Source organism: Vulpes lagopus, chromosome 8 (assembly GCF_018345385.1).
Source record: "Vulpes lagopus strain Blue_001 chromosome 8, ASM1834538v1, whole genome shotgun sequence".
Taxonomy (NCBI): domain Eukaryota; kingdom Metazoa; phylum Chordata; class Mammalia; order Carnivora; family Canidae; genus Vulpes; species Vulpes lagopus.
Genome location: NC_054831.1, coordinates 11,599,130 through 11,614,653, shown reverse-complemented (window position 1 = coordinate 11,614,653; position 15,524 = coordinate 11,599,130). Strand labels below are relative to the sequence as shown.

Sequence of the window (15,524 nt, the reverse complement as noted above, 5' to 3'; positions counted from 1 at the left end):
AGGAGCACAGCATCATGTTCTTGTTATGACATATTCTTGATAAAAGTGTTTTACCTGACTCTAAGTCTTCTGTTGTGTCAATATACTGGAAATAACCTGGGATAGAGGAACAAAGTGAGTAACACCATGGAGAAATAATCAGACAAAACATGGGATTTCTACAATTCATTGAGACTGGTCTCCTGGAAGAAAAAAAAAATCCACATCAAAAAGAAAAAAACAAACAAACAGTGTGTGGTTTTGCATTCAAAGGAAATAACAAACATAACATGAGAACCTTGAAAAACTAACTATAAAAGCATTTTTTTTAATAAAACTGGAATTTTGTATTTGGACTAGAGTTTAGAAGTTGTTAGGGAAGTAATCTGACTTTCATGGATGTGTTAACAGTATTGTGGATAAGCAACAGAATGTCCCTTATTCTTGGGAGATACACACTGAAGTATTTAGAAGCAAAATAATGTGATGTCTGCAACCTACTTTGGAAGGTCAGCCAAAACAACCCTGTCCTGTCTCTCTTACTACCCGTCTACAAGTACTGCACTCAAATAAATTTGGAAAACACCACAGAACTATAAACATATAGCAAACTATACCCCATTAAAGATCCAGAATGACGCTGGTATACTGATGATTCTAATGAGTTTTACAATTAGGAAACCAATTTATTACATTAATGTTTTCTAAACTTCTTTGACCACAGAACTTTCTTTTCAGCAAATGATTTTAAGAGCATATGGAACTATTTCCAAGAAAACTGACCTAAGAAGACTTCTTGCAGTGCATTATACAGTAACAGGTGGCAGCAAAGGAATTAGCTTTACACATTGTTCATATTAATTTCAGTTTTATTTCCTTTAAAACACTTGGTGATTGCCTTATTAAGAATAAGGAACTAAAGACACACTGTTGTAAATATTTAATATTTTGTGGCCTTTTTATCCCTATAGAAAAAATACTTGGTTTGAATTTTATTTTATAAAATTCTGACCATATATACATACTATCCTGTACCTTTCTTGCTTTCATTCAATGTTATATTGTAATCAGATTTCCATATCACAAAATTTTTTGAGCATACAGATCTTCCATATAATATCTTAGAGTTATACCTAAGTATGTTTTTTTGGAGGGGGAGGTAGGCTATTGTAAAGAGTAATTTTAAAAAAGAATCTATTTGTTGAGATTATTATATATTTTTTTCTTCTTTAGTCTGTTGACATACTAAGTTATTTTGCTTTTCAAAATTGAGGAAGGTTTGCTTTCCCAGGATAAGTTCCACTTGGTTGTGCCATTTTATGGTCCACCCTGGTGAAAACACCATGTGCCCCTGAAACAGATGTGTATTCTGCTCTGGTTGGGTGGAATATTCCATAAATGTTAATTAGATTAACTTAGTCTAGCATTCCCCGGGTCTTCCATTCCCTTCTGATTATCTACTTGTTCTATTGCATACTGCATTTTGAATTAAACAAATTGCTCCCAGTAATCCCGAATGCACATTGTTGCTGTGGTTACCCTCTGTACAGCAGGCACTTCAGGTTCCTCTAGTGTTACCTTGTTTTTTAGGGTGGGGGCTGGTGAGGTTTTCTCAGTGTTTGCTTGACCTTGGATCTCAGCCCTTCCTCTGTGCAGTGGCATGGGTAGGCTCCCCATCCGCTCTCATGACTCTCTCCCAGGGGTACACTGCCGCTGCTTCTTACTCTCTGTTTTGCAGTCTAGGGGTAGGAGGCAAGTGGGGTACACATTGGCTAGGCCTTGATCTCAGTGATTGTGTGCCTCGGCTTGGAGGTGTGGCCCTCTGAGTGTTTCTGGCCCTCCCCCACATTTAGAGGTTGGTGTTGATTTCTCCTCCCCCTTTCCTAAGCTGCCCTGGCTTTCACCATTTCCATTAGGGAAACAGTGGTTTTTGCCTTTCTTCCAGGCACTAGATGGCTTTTGTTCCATAGGGACAGAGAAGAAGGATCTATGCAGCCTATTTTATAAAAACCTTTCCTGCCAGGGTTGCTGTTCTTTCTCCCAGGACTGAACCAGGAATGACAAAGGGTACTTTTGGGGCACTCTCACCTGTCTCTTTTGGGAGGCCCACTGGAGGTTCTGAGAAGAACCTAAAAGTGGGTGTGAGTTTTTTATATTTTAGCACCCAGTATGCTTTGTGTTATATGTTCTGTGAATACATCCTGTGTTCTCTTGCTAGCTCACACTCAGCCTTTAGCAGTTTATTCATGGTTTTGGCTAAATTCTTTTTATTAGTTGCCAGTGGAGTCTGACCTAGGTAAGCAAGTGCTCCAGTGCCTTTGTAGACCTGTGTTGAGTTAGGTGCCCTACTGCCTCAGCCGTGTGATGAGTTCAGAAAAAGTTACTAATTTGTAGATTGCCTCACATTATGTTTATTATAAGATAGCTTTCTATACCCCAAAGGGAAGCTGGAAGCATTCCTTGTTCTTCATCAGGGTTTGAATCTATCATTCTTAATACATTTATTTACTACCTTTTTGTTGTTGTTTAAATAAAGATATTTCCTCCATGAAGAAGGTAGAATCTGTAATCCTTTTTTTTTTTTATTTAAGGTTGGATAAGTACTTAATTTCTTCTCTTTGATTTCCAGAGTAAGAAGTTAGTGTAGTAGAGTAATACTGAGATTTGAAAGTGCCAACTAATAGAAATTCATTTGGTAGCATGCCAGTCCAGCAAGAAACATCCAGCACCAATTAGTTTCAAACTGTTCTTTAGTTAAATATATTGGAGGAGTAAATTAAAGAACCAAGGTAGCACATTTTTAAGTTCAGAATTTGCTGTTGTCATGGTCCTCACCAGTACCTGGCCATACAAATCCTGAAGCTCATGCCAGGAATAGTAAGACCAAAGTAGCCTTTCTAGTAGAAATATCGAAATCCCTATTATTTCAAGGAGCGTGCACATTTACTACCCTCAACAGAAATCTTGTCTTGTTCTGTTGGCAGTCTCCACTTTTATAAGCGAGTCCAAGAGGCAGCTGATACCACAATAATAGAAAAATTCTGGAAAAGAGCCATCTCTTTCTTTGAGTCAAAAGGCAGATGCCAAGTAGGAACATTAGCTCATTGCATTTTCCTCCACCCCTCCCCCACATCCTTCCATGTATAATTTGTGCCCTTTTTTTTTTTTTAATAGCCTGCCACCAAGTTCAGCTGGCGGCTGCGTACAAAGCTGTGTCCTTTTCAACTCCTATCTGCCAGGCTGAAGCATGTGCACTGGTTAAAGCTGGAAATCCTTACTGGCATGTAGAGTAACTTGTGCTTCTTTTCTTAGACTCTTCTGCAAGGCAAATGGCCACAATCACACTTTGGCTCTCTCGTGAAAAGCAAGCAGATCTGTCACCCCCCCTCCCCACACTGTACAGTTGGGGTTGCTGGTTAGCCATATGTGAAACTATGGTGGAATATACTACAAAGGTCTTGGCTTCAGAATGAAACCGGTTGCTGCTTTGTCTCTCAGTCTTTGGATGTGAAATTGCCAGGGAAGCCATTTTGGAAAAAAAAAATATTTAGGTTCCAAATTAATATCTCGTCCTTTTGTTGTTAACAGATTATTTGACAATATCTTTGAATCTCTTGTTCATAAGCATCATGTGTTTATAGGGACCAATTGAGACACATTTTAGGTAAAAAAAGAACAGAACTGTCGTATATTTTTCCTTTTATTGAAGCTGCACCCACGCATATAAGAGCAGCATTTGTTTTGTGTCTTTATTGTGTGGACATTTTTGAGAAAAATGAAGTACATTATGTTCATTCTTTTTATCTTCCCCAGTGTTGATACAAAGAGAAAATAATGGAAAAATCCGTGGCCTGCATTCAGTCCTGGGTTATTAATTAACTAGCTCTACTTGAGGTGTGAATGACTGAATCTTAATCAGACCTTCATTTTACTATTATTTTTTTATAATAAAGACTGGAATTGGGGAATAGTAAGTATTCCTTTTCCATTATTCTGTGGTAATGGACAGACTAGGAGAGGTGTAGCTAGAAAGAGGTGGTACAGGGAACTGTCAGGAATATTGGTGTGTGACATGTAGATCTCAGGGCTTACAGATCAAAGGCCATTTCAGGAATATAAATTCACACTGCTTTCTACAGAAGATCTACATCCATCAATACGTGGATTACATGGTGGTATCTTATTCAGTTGCATGATTATATGATCCTTCTTTGGCCCAGTGTAGGCATAATGCAGTTGGCAGTTTTTAACATATGCAAATGTTCGTGGCTGGCCTGCTTGGCTTTGCAGAGGCATTGGAGGCCAGGACAGAGATGCACAGCTAATTCTGTGTGACCACTTACCTTTTTTTCCCCAGTAAATTGGTGTGTTTTCCCCTAGGAAAAGTTTCAATGTAATGAAAAACTACCATCTGCCAGATTGTCTAAAAGCAGTTTCATTGCAGAACACTTCCTTTGGATTATGATTCTTACTTGCTAGTCTCAGTGAAGTTGAATATTCGAGACTCTGTCTAGATGTCAAATTGTGCATGTAAAGAAACATAAGTATATGAGTTTTAAAATCTGTGAAACAACATGTAACTATCCCAGCCAGGAAAAACAAAATAATAAACTGAGTGGGGCCAGAGTTCTGTTTAGGTCCCTATTGTAAAGGAGCCGGCTTCTCTTGAGGTCCCAAATTTTAAAATATTAACCATAGCCTGCTGTTACTGAAATAGCAAAATAGAAATAAAGATACATGAAATTTAGACATATTTGGAAACTTGACAGTAATAGTTCTGTGTGTATTTATAATTTTTCCTCTGCCACCCCCCTACAGTCCCTGTATATTGAAAGCATTATTCAGATGCTAATGAGTAGATTTAACAATAAACGTATAAACAAAACGCTAATGAATTAATTCCACCCACCCATCGCCCCTCCATCCCCCTCACACTTGGAGACTGTTTTGGGGCTACCACATCTTAACAATTTCAGAGATGTTACCTTGCATACTCATGTGCTCAGATCATTATTCATTCTGTTACTCAGCAAATCTGTTATTTGAGCCTCTTGTATGTGTCAGATACTATTAAGCATTGTAGGCTACAGAAAGGAATAAATCCTGTTCTTTATTATCAAACCAAAAATATTACTCTTTTTGCTACACAGTAGATGATTTAAGTAATTTATTTCACTTCCACTAATCAATATATCAATATTTTAGATTCATGAGATACAGTAACTTTTGAAAGATTTTTTTTGAGAGAGCATGTGTGTGTGTGTGTGTGCGCACACACACACACACACACATACACGCAAGATGGGAGGGGCAGAGAGAGAATCTCAAGCAGGCTCCACACCCAGCACCAAGCTGCCCAGGGCTGTATCTTGAAAGGCGAGCATGGTGGGACCTCATGGGTGAGGTCATGCCTGAGCCAAAATCAAGAGTCCGACACTTAGCCAACTGAGCCACCCAGGCACTCTTAGTAACTTTCAAAATGAGTTGATCACTTTACTTACCAATCTGTGAAATACCAAAGCAACCACGAGTCCCTAAATTATATAAGAATTTTATAAACTGGGCAGCCCGGGTGGCTCAGCGGTTTAGCACTGCCTTCCACCCAGGGCTTGATCCTGGAGACCCAGGATCGAGTCCCATGTCAGGCTCCTGCATGGAGCCTGCTTTTCCCTCTGCCTATGTCTCTGCCTCTCTCTCTGTGTGTGTCTCTCATGAATAAATAAATAAAATCTTTTCTTAAAAAAAGAATTTTATAAACTATCAAGTTTACTAATACAATGATTTTGTATAGTCAAGCTATCTATACAGTTTTTAATTTCAGAAGTTATTGAGGTGTATATATTCAGTGTCTTACAAAATCAAATAATCCCAGAAAACTATGAATTTAGGCCTGATTAAGAAACGTTTGCTGTTTCTACAAAAATGTATTAATTTGGAAAAGAAATATCAAATAGTGCTTTAAAATTATAGTGGATCTTACATTCTTATTAATCAAACAACTGAGGGTATGAAGAAGTTTCTAATCCTACATATTTGTACTAAAATTTAAAACAAAAATGTCTTTTTTTTTTTTTTTTGAGCTGAAGGCCCAAACTTTTTTTACATAGACTCAGTAGTTGATATTTTCAGTGACTTGGATTTTATTTTCTTTTTATTTGAGCCTTTCTAGTTCTTCTTTAGGCATTATAATTACACATCATTTTATACAACGTTTCGCATGACTGTGTCTTAATATTTCATCTTCATCTGTGAGTTGAACACCAGTGATGAGTTTGGTGTTTGTAAAGAGCCACATTGTTGAGCATGTTTTGTTTTTTTTTTAATATTTTATTTTTCATGAGAGACCCAGAGAGGCAGAGACACAGACGGAGGGAGATGCAGGCTCCATGCAGGAAGCCCGATGTGGGACTCGATCCGGGGACTCCAGGATCACGCACTGAGCCAAAAGCAGATGCTTAACTGCTGAGCTACCCAGGCATCCCCATTGTTGAGCATATTAAGCAAATGACTTTAGTTTAAATCTCAGGGAAGGATGTGTTATTGTGATCCTTTGCTTAATTTATTTAAATTATTTTTGAAGTCAGTGACAAAGAATGAGACAAAGTAGCGCCATTTTCAAATGTAACTGTTATATGTTGGTACTGAGAGTGGCCTTAAAGGTCATCATATCGGACACCTACTTTCACCCAGTAAGGAAACAGACTCAGAGAAGCCAAGAGACTTAGTATCCCATCACCATCTATATGCCTATCTGTGAACTTGGCCTCAGTTACTGTTGACAATGTCCTGCCCTGGGGATGCAGGTGTAAAGTAGACAGGTGTGAGGAGCCTGGGAGTCAGGACCTATCTGGAAGGTGCTAGATTGGACTTACATTTCTAGGGCTCCCATGAGACCACCCTAGAGCTGAACCCCTGAATAATCCTTCTGGACCTGACTACGGACAGACTTTCAGCTTTCCCCTCCCGCCAAGGGCAGAGTCCACGTGGCCTTCAAGGTAAAGGGGAGATGGGTGAGGAAGTGTGACAGGCGGCTCTCATGTATGTGTGCTAAAATCTGTTAAGACATGTGCTGTGATTGCTGTGGGGGTCTGCTTTTGTTTTGCCACAGGAGTAGGCAACACTCAGCTCCTTTTCTGGAAGTTCTTCTTGAATTCCAGATGTCCTGAGGCAGATGGGGCTGAGGACCTGAGACAGGTGATGATGGGTACCTGAGCTCATCTATCACGGTCTTTTACAATTTGGGCAGTATTTGTTATTCTAGTTCTAAAAAGCAATATATATTCCAATTTATATATATATAAGCCATATATTTTTGTGGAAAATACAAATAAGAAGACAAAAAATACCCATAACCCCACTACCCAGAGAAAAACCACATAACATTTGAGATTTATCCTTGCAGCTACCCATAATGTAGGCACCCAGGAGAAAGCACTGCCAGTGTTTTGGTGAAGTTCTTTTCAAGTCAACAAGAATGAAGTGCCTCTCCATGGTGCTGGGAGGGTTCACATACCCACACAGCACATTACAAAATAAGCATTTGTAATTATCTTTGTTCTTTTAGATTGGAAAGTGACGGCACAGACCAATTAAATGATTTGCCCAGGGTCACAGTCTAAGTGATAAACACCAGGCAAGAAGGCCAGACTTCTGTGTTCCTAGTTGGGACACTTTTATATCATAAAGTGGAACCTCTTTAGAAAAAGCATTTCTAGGCCACAACTGAATTTGTCAGTTATAGTAGAGACTTTTTTCCATATAGTCAGGACATAATTGAGCTGGAGTTTTGTTTGTATTCTGGGAGGGGGATTGGCTGTTGTGATCTTCCTGAATTCAGAATCCTGAAAACTGAGATGAGTGTGGCCACTCTACAACAGTCTGGGCTACATCCAGAAGGACTGTATTCCTTATAGAATAACGATGACATTTCTCTTACTGTGGTCCTCACCTGTCCATAAATGATTAGCTAAGTTCTTTTGTTTGGTTGATTTTTGGTTTTGTTTAGGCAACAGATCCTGATAGAGTTAAAAATTGCAAAATTGTTCATGTGGGGAAAGAACACCCTTTTACGTAAGAAACCTGCATCTCAGGTACCTTATAGGACACACACATACACACACAGAAGCTTGCTGTATACAATCATAAATCATCTGCTGAGCTATCATTCATTTCTACCAAAATTTATAGCATATGGGCGTGAAAATATTGTTTCTAATATGGACACATTAGCGACATTTTAATTAAGGATATTTGTGTCGTTCATTTAAGTAGGGCTCTATTTTTTGTTCAGTAGCTTTCCTTTTAGAAGAGAAATGATTCAGAACAAAAGAATAAATGTGCTCACATTAAGTGCGGCTTTAAGACATCAGAATTTTACACTAGGCTGTTACACATTTCTCCCTCTCCATGTGAGAGGGAATTATTCCCGTAGGAATTTCTACTGCTATCCACTCTGCCTCTCAAAGTCCTCTCGCTCAGAAAATGCACCGTCTTCCATCCGTTTTGTTGTGTTGTGTTGCTGGTAAGAAAAATCAAGAGTCATATGTTGGTTTCCATTTATTATAGAATCACAAATAACTTTCACAGTGGTCTAGTTTCATCACATGGCGGTTCTCCAAGGGTCCAGAACTATTTATAATTCTGTTGCACTTAGTTATGGAGAGCCAGATGTGAGAGTCATGCATAATATGTATTTATATATCTTCATGAATCTCAATTAGGGACGAGAAATCTTCCTGTGTCACATCTGTGTTATTTAAATCTATTTTTGTTGTAACACAGGACTGAAATTGTGCAATGTTATGAAGATTACTATAAATATTAAGCTGATTAAAATTATATTGTAATCATCTGCCTTGGAAAAATTGCAAATGGCCTAATCATGCCACGATAAGGGACAGGTTAAATACATCATGATGTAGAATAATAGTCAGCCATTAAAAAGACAGAGAAGCAGGTTCATGGTATATCAGATGAGAAGCAAGGATACAAGCAGTGTTCTTAGTAACAAATCATTTATTTTTAGGAGATCTAAATGTAGTGTTAAAAAGGTTGGGATAATCCTTAACAAAATGCCAATTATCCTTATTTCTCAAGAATACGATTACAGTGACTTTTATTTGCTTATTTTGGCTTAACTCCATTTACTAAAATTTCTGCAGAATCATGTAGAGAAAGGAAAGGAAAAATATCATTAACATGAATCTATGCATTGCTAAAAAGTATTCAATATTAGCCATGCTCTTCTCTGATGTTCTCCATAGCTCCATTCTGTTGAAGGCATCAGGTTGTTGCAGAGAAATGCAGAGACACTTACATTCCCCTCCAGGCTCTGTAGGGTACAGATGAGCAGTCAGAGTGATGGGGAGACTGAGCAGAGCCCAGTGTCCTGAACTAGGATCTCTCCAGACCCTGTCTCCCCTTTTCCTTTCTGCGTCTCTTCCTCTTTCCATTCTCCTCTCTGCTCTGAACCTCCCAGGCTAAAGTTATCCACGCACTTCAGACAAGAAGGCTAACTGCTCCTGTTATCAGTAGCTAGCACTCCCTCCCTAGTGCAGTGATTTCTTTCTTAAGGTTCCAGAACACACTGGACTCTGTCCCAGTTAGGGGCTGCTTTAGCATGCAGGTTAGGGACCATGCCACCAGGCAGTTCCATTTTACCTGCCAGTATACGAAATGTAAAGCTTCATATATTTTATCGAGTGTGGTCCTTTCCTATCTGTTTCACTTTATCTGCACGAAAGGTTGTGTGGCAGTTGGAATGCAGAGGTTTGGGCCACCAGGGGAAGAAGTCTGGCACACTTTCTGGAAGAGTATTTTTGAATTGCAAAATACAGTTTTGTGTTACTAGAAAACAGTATGGGTTGACTCTTGAATCACTGCATTTAGAATTCTTTACAAATCAACCTAAACAACCCAAAGCCCAGTAGTTTTTAATTTTCAGCTCAGTGAGACTAAAAGGAAACAATTTGCTTTTGGCTACAGTGATGCTGAAAGCAAATAAAACGTAGCTAGTCCTTCGACATTAAGGAAGATAAAGTGTTTAATAAGTGTCTTCTAGAAGAAGTGACATCTGTATAGAACACCTGCTGTCTTCATTATAACTTTAAATAAGCTGTGTCTCTGGGGGTTAGCAGGGCCCTTCTTTTGGCATACACTGCTGTGACAAAGATAAATTTTAAACCTCAAGTAATTTACTGTCATGTGGAGGATGCTTTTTGGTAAGACATTGGGGGGTGCAGAGGGGAATAAGCCCCTGACTTAGATAATTCAGGTTCAGCAAGGCCCATTTTTGAGCATAACTTTGACACGATGATGGTTGTCACGTTATGACATTTCCTAGCCCTCGGTAGCTCTAATTATTTGCTAATTGTCATTTTAATGTCTTATATATCACAGGAACATGTAGACTGTTCCTCTCGGCATGTGGGCATAGCTGTTTAGTGAAATTCTGGATTTCTTGTTACGCTTTGAGGAAGGGACCTGAGCTGCGCCTATGCTGATGGTGTGTTTCTGTTAGGCTTTTACTCATTATGATCCTGCATATAGGGACAGAGGTGGGTGGAAATGGAAGAACTTCAGGGAGTGCCTTCTCAGAGGCACTTCTAAAAATCCGCTGCCATTTTGGCAGATTACAATCAAACCAAGAATGATTTCCATAAGCAGTGGTTGTGAAAAGCCATGTGGCCCCAGAAAATGGTATTTAACCAGCAATGTGGTTCATCTTATTAGCCCGGGGAGAAAATAACTCCCCACCAAATTCTGCTGTATTATAGATAAGATTGTTTGAAGCCAAAATTAAAAACATCTGCTGTTTTTTTAGCTGCGCAAAAACTAATGCTTTGTCCCTCAAAGCAGCAGCAGTTGTGCAGATGCTGTGTACCCTGTATCTCTTAGACCTTGACACCATACAAGGGGGACATCTTCAGAGTTAATGAGCAATTAGGACATTCTTTCCTGTCAATTAACTGGCAGAATAATGAGATCAAATGAGCGGTGTCCTTAAAAACACTCAGACTTGTATTTTCTAAGACGCATGCCTTGCTCTGCTCTCTGCAGTTACATGAACAGAGAAACAACTCCTTAACATGAAAATAACTTCAGAATTGCACCTACAGCAGACAAAAGACAGAAGCATACAGAGAGGATGCCATTTACTCTAAACTCAGAATTCACGGATCTTCTCCGGAGTGGCTGTAACAGAGTGACGTCATAACACCTGCTGTTACCTTAATTGTCTTAAAGATCAGCAGGCGGAATGCTTAGGTCTTGAGGATCCTTTCTCTATGAATGAACGTATAACATCTAAGTTTGGGGTGATCTGGATTATTGACCCTAAATTTCAGTTAGTGGGTTCTAGACCGTGGCTCCTCTAAGGATTGTGGTTTTCCCCCTGAACCACAACCACTGAGTAGCGAGGGATTGGAGCCAAGAGGGGAGGAGAGAAAATGGATAAAGACCCTCAGAGGTGAGGATGGCCTATTGGAAAAAACTAAATTGTCTGGGATTGCAATTTGTTTTTCAGGTGGAGCCCCAAGTGGCAAGACAGGTGGGAATGTCTGTACACTGTGTTTAAGGGTTTCATAGTTGGTCCTGGGGACAGTGGAAGCCACAGTTTTTTTTTTTTAATTAATTTTTATTGGTGTTCAATTTACCAACATACAGAGAAACACCCAGTGCTCATCCCGTCAAGTGTCCGCCTCAGTGCCCGTCACCCATTCCCCTCCACCCCCTGCCCTCCTCCCTTTCCACCACCCCTAGTTCGTTTCCCAGAGTTAGGAGTCTTTATGTTCTGTCTCCCTTCCTGATATTTCCCAACATTTCTTTTCCCTTCCTTTATATTCCCTTTCACTATTTTTTATATTCCCCAAATGAGTGAGAACATGCACTGTTTGTCCTTCTCCGATTGACTTATTTCACTCAGCATAATACCCTCCAGTTCCATCCACGTTGAAGCAAATGGTGGGTATTTGTCGTTTCTAATTGCTGAGTAATATTCCATTGTATACATAAACCACATCTTCTTTATCCATTCATCTTTCAATGGAAGCCACAGTTTTAAGTAGGGGAGCAACAAGAGCAGATAGGGATCTTACAATCACCACACTGTGTGTGCGGATTGGGTTGCAGGGGGAGAGATGGCATTCTTTTTTTTTTTTAAGATTTTAATTATTCATGAGAGACAGAGAGAGTTAGAGACATAGGTAGAGGGAGAAGCAGGCTCCCTGCAGGGAGCCTGATCTGGGATTTGATCCCAGGACCCCAGGATCATGACCTGAGCCAAAGGCAGACACTCAACCACTGAGCCACCCAGGTGCCCCAAGAGATGGAATATAAGTGAATCCTAGCATAACAGACATGATAATAAGTGACTTTGTATGTTTATATACACATGCGTGCATGTACGTGTTCATGTAATCCATCAACAATGAAATGGGTTTTAGTGTTTACCCATTTCAGAGAAGACTAATAACCAAAGGGAGGCCGACCTCAGTCACACAAGCTAGTTAAGTGGTAGAGCCAAGATGTGACCCCAAACGTCTTGGTTCTAGAGTCTATGAACTTAATCATTGTTATTTCCCCTATCATACTGTATCGGTAGCATTGTCATCATCATATTTTAAATAAAAATAACAGTACTAATATTCTATGCAATGTGGCTAGTACTTTATTAGCTTAGTGATTTCTTTTGTATTCATATTAATTGGAATGAAATTATAGAAATTTTAGCAAATCAGAGTTCTGTAAAATATCAAAAAGTTTCAAATTAAGTTTTCCAAGTAGAGGTTAACTTAGGTCTTCTTGGCCGGCTTTACGCTTTGGGAATTTGTGTGGCAGATTTCATGGTTGAGTTTTTTCAGGACCTGCACTGGATACATGTGAGAGTCCAGGGGATATGAAATCCCAAAATGTTTTCCAACCCACAGGTAACAGCTAACTGTAGACGAAACCTTCTAAATTCAGTGGAAATATGGGAAAGGCAATATTAAGAATAAAGGAGAGTGGATTTTTATGAAAGATACAGCTCACCAATAGCAAGGAAGACTATGAATATATTCCTAACTACAGTGACCTCACTTGTTTTCTGAAAACAGAATAACCATTGTTCTCTTGTGTGTTTCCATAAGTGAATGGTGGCTGTGGGTGCATCTAAGGACTGTAATTCCAGAAATACCAAACATACAATTGACTAGTAGTTAAGAAACTAGAGGAGATGTTTTAGAGATTTTGGTGGTACTCAGCCACCTGCCTGTTAGAATCACCCAGGGAGCTTTCTGAAATTATGAACCGGGATCTATAGCCGGTGGGGTGGGGGTAAGGGAGTGTGCACAGAGAGGGCAGTGGGGTCCCAGGCACTGGGATTGCTTTGCAAGCTCCCCTAGTCCTCAGTTGGAGAGATCCTTGAAGACCAAAGTGGAAGGTTCCCATTTGTCTCTGCATCGCTCCTCAAGGAGCTCTATCTAGCAGAAGGCAATGAGCACTTTTGTTTTTTTTTTTTTCTTAAGTTGGAGGTACAGATACTACCACACACTTCAGTAGTACCTAGATTTCTAAATTCTTTATATATCGTCTTTAGAATATATGGAAAACATATTGTTCCGAGTATGAGCAAGATAGGCTACCCCTCTTCCTCCAGAATGAAAATGAAGAACACATTTTCTGCTTTCAGAGAACTTAGTCAAGTATGAGAAAGAGGAAGAGTATATGGAGAGAGGGAGCCAGTAAGGAATAGCTGTTGTCTAGATGAAATTATTGCTAGTAGAAGGGAAGGGGAACGACCAGTTGGGAACATTTAGGGATGTAAAGGATGGAAGAAAGGGTGGCACGTGGTTTCTTAACATGTCTCCATGACCAAAAAAAAGAAAAGAAAAGAAAAGAAGAACCATTAAGCCCATCTTACATCACATACCAATTCTTATTGGAATTCATGCAATTAAGAAATTATAAAATAACATGTTTGGTTTTTGTTTATTCTGTCCTCTAGACTTAAATCTTACTGATGAGGAATGTTCACATAAACACAGTGAATTTCAGTGATTATTGCTCACAGTGCTTTTTTTAATTATTATTTTGCCTTTTAACATGTTTCTTCTTAGAGGAATGAAACTGTCGAGCCTTTTCACTAAAAGTTAGGGAAGATGCAGTTCACGAGATCACCAATTAGAGATGATTATAACCTGACGGCTCGGCTGCACCATTAAAAAGAGCTCTGTTGACACTTCCAGAAAGTGTGCAGAACTGTTAGTCTACAAGCCCTGTGGCAGTGGTTTGGCCTTATAAGAATTACACAGAGTTCTTGCTAACAGTTATTCCTGGGATTCTAAGTCTGTAAAGGCTTTAGGAATGGCCTAGTCCTAACCACCTTGGCAGTGTGCACCCTAGGGAAAAAGTTTATTACTGGCTAGAGCCACATGGCTTATCCATCCTGGAGCTTGACCTGGAATCCACATCATCAGACTCTCTGCTTAGAGCTGTTTTTACCATATCATGCAAGTTCATTTTTAAGCATAATATGCAATAAAAAAAATGAGTTCTTTGAAGAGCAATAATGCACATTACTAAAGATTCCCCACTGCCTTAGAGGATCACCAGTAGGATCCTTTGGTGCCTATATTTGCTTTGAAAGTCACTAATGAGCAACTAGAGTAGAGGTGGGGAGTTCTATCCTTAAAATAAGTTTTAACGGTTTCCAGTGATCAGCATACATCAGCTTGCTTTTTAATATGTATTTAGGAACTGCAGGGTTTTTTCTGTTATCTTGTATTTTAATAAATATCCTTGTGAAATGATCCAGAACATTCACCAACTAGATTTTCTCTTTATATGTTGATTATTCTGATGCTATAAATTTTTGGCTGGATTGGTTTTAAGGCATTGCAAGATTTTTAAGGTGAGATTAAAGGTCAAATTTACCATATTTTATTAGCTGTCTAGTTTTTTATTTTTTATGCAGAAATGGATTTTCAACCAAAATCCGTTGTAGCATCCGCATCTCACTATTCAGAAATAGAAGATCCTTGAATCAGGAGGGACCTTAGCAGATACGTCCTTCAGTCATTTCTGGAACGCTCCCCTGCACTGCCTGTCAGATGGGCCATCTTCACACTGTCAGAAATAGGAGTCTCTGGAAGGACCTTGTCAGATAAAACACAGAATAATTCTGTCTTTTGTGGACTGTTGCCAAGTTGGTACTGAAGGGGATTAAAACTGAAACGACTTGATTAACTGACCCTTATGTAACATTTTATGGAATTTTATGGTAGTTATCAGGTAAAGTTTAGCCAACCAGCCAGAACAAGCTTTGCCTATCAAGAATTGGGTTATTATTTTTTTATATGTGAAGGGGAAAAGGGAAAAAGGAAAAAGCAAGCAGAAGGAGCTTAGCATCTGTATACCCTCCGCCTGTGATGAAGCCCTTTGCAACCTTGCTTTCCCGCCTCAACACGGTATGGGTCTGGGCTTCACAGGCAGTCAGGCCCCAGTTGGAATCCCAGCTGTCTCTCCTTCACCAGTGAACAGGGTAATTAAGGGATTTATGGGGATTT

At 39.4% G+C, this 15,524-nt stretch overlaps 1 protein-coding gene across 6 annotated transcripts in view; it reads left to right on the top strand.

Annotated features, from left to right (window-relative positions):
- Positions 1-15,524, top strand: part of RHBDD1 (rhomboid domain containing 1) — a 128,802-nt gene that overhangs the window by 78,691 nt on the left and 34,587 nt on the right. The gene's annotated exons all lie outside the window — the stretch shown is intronic.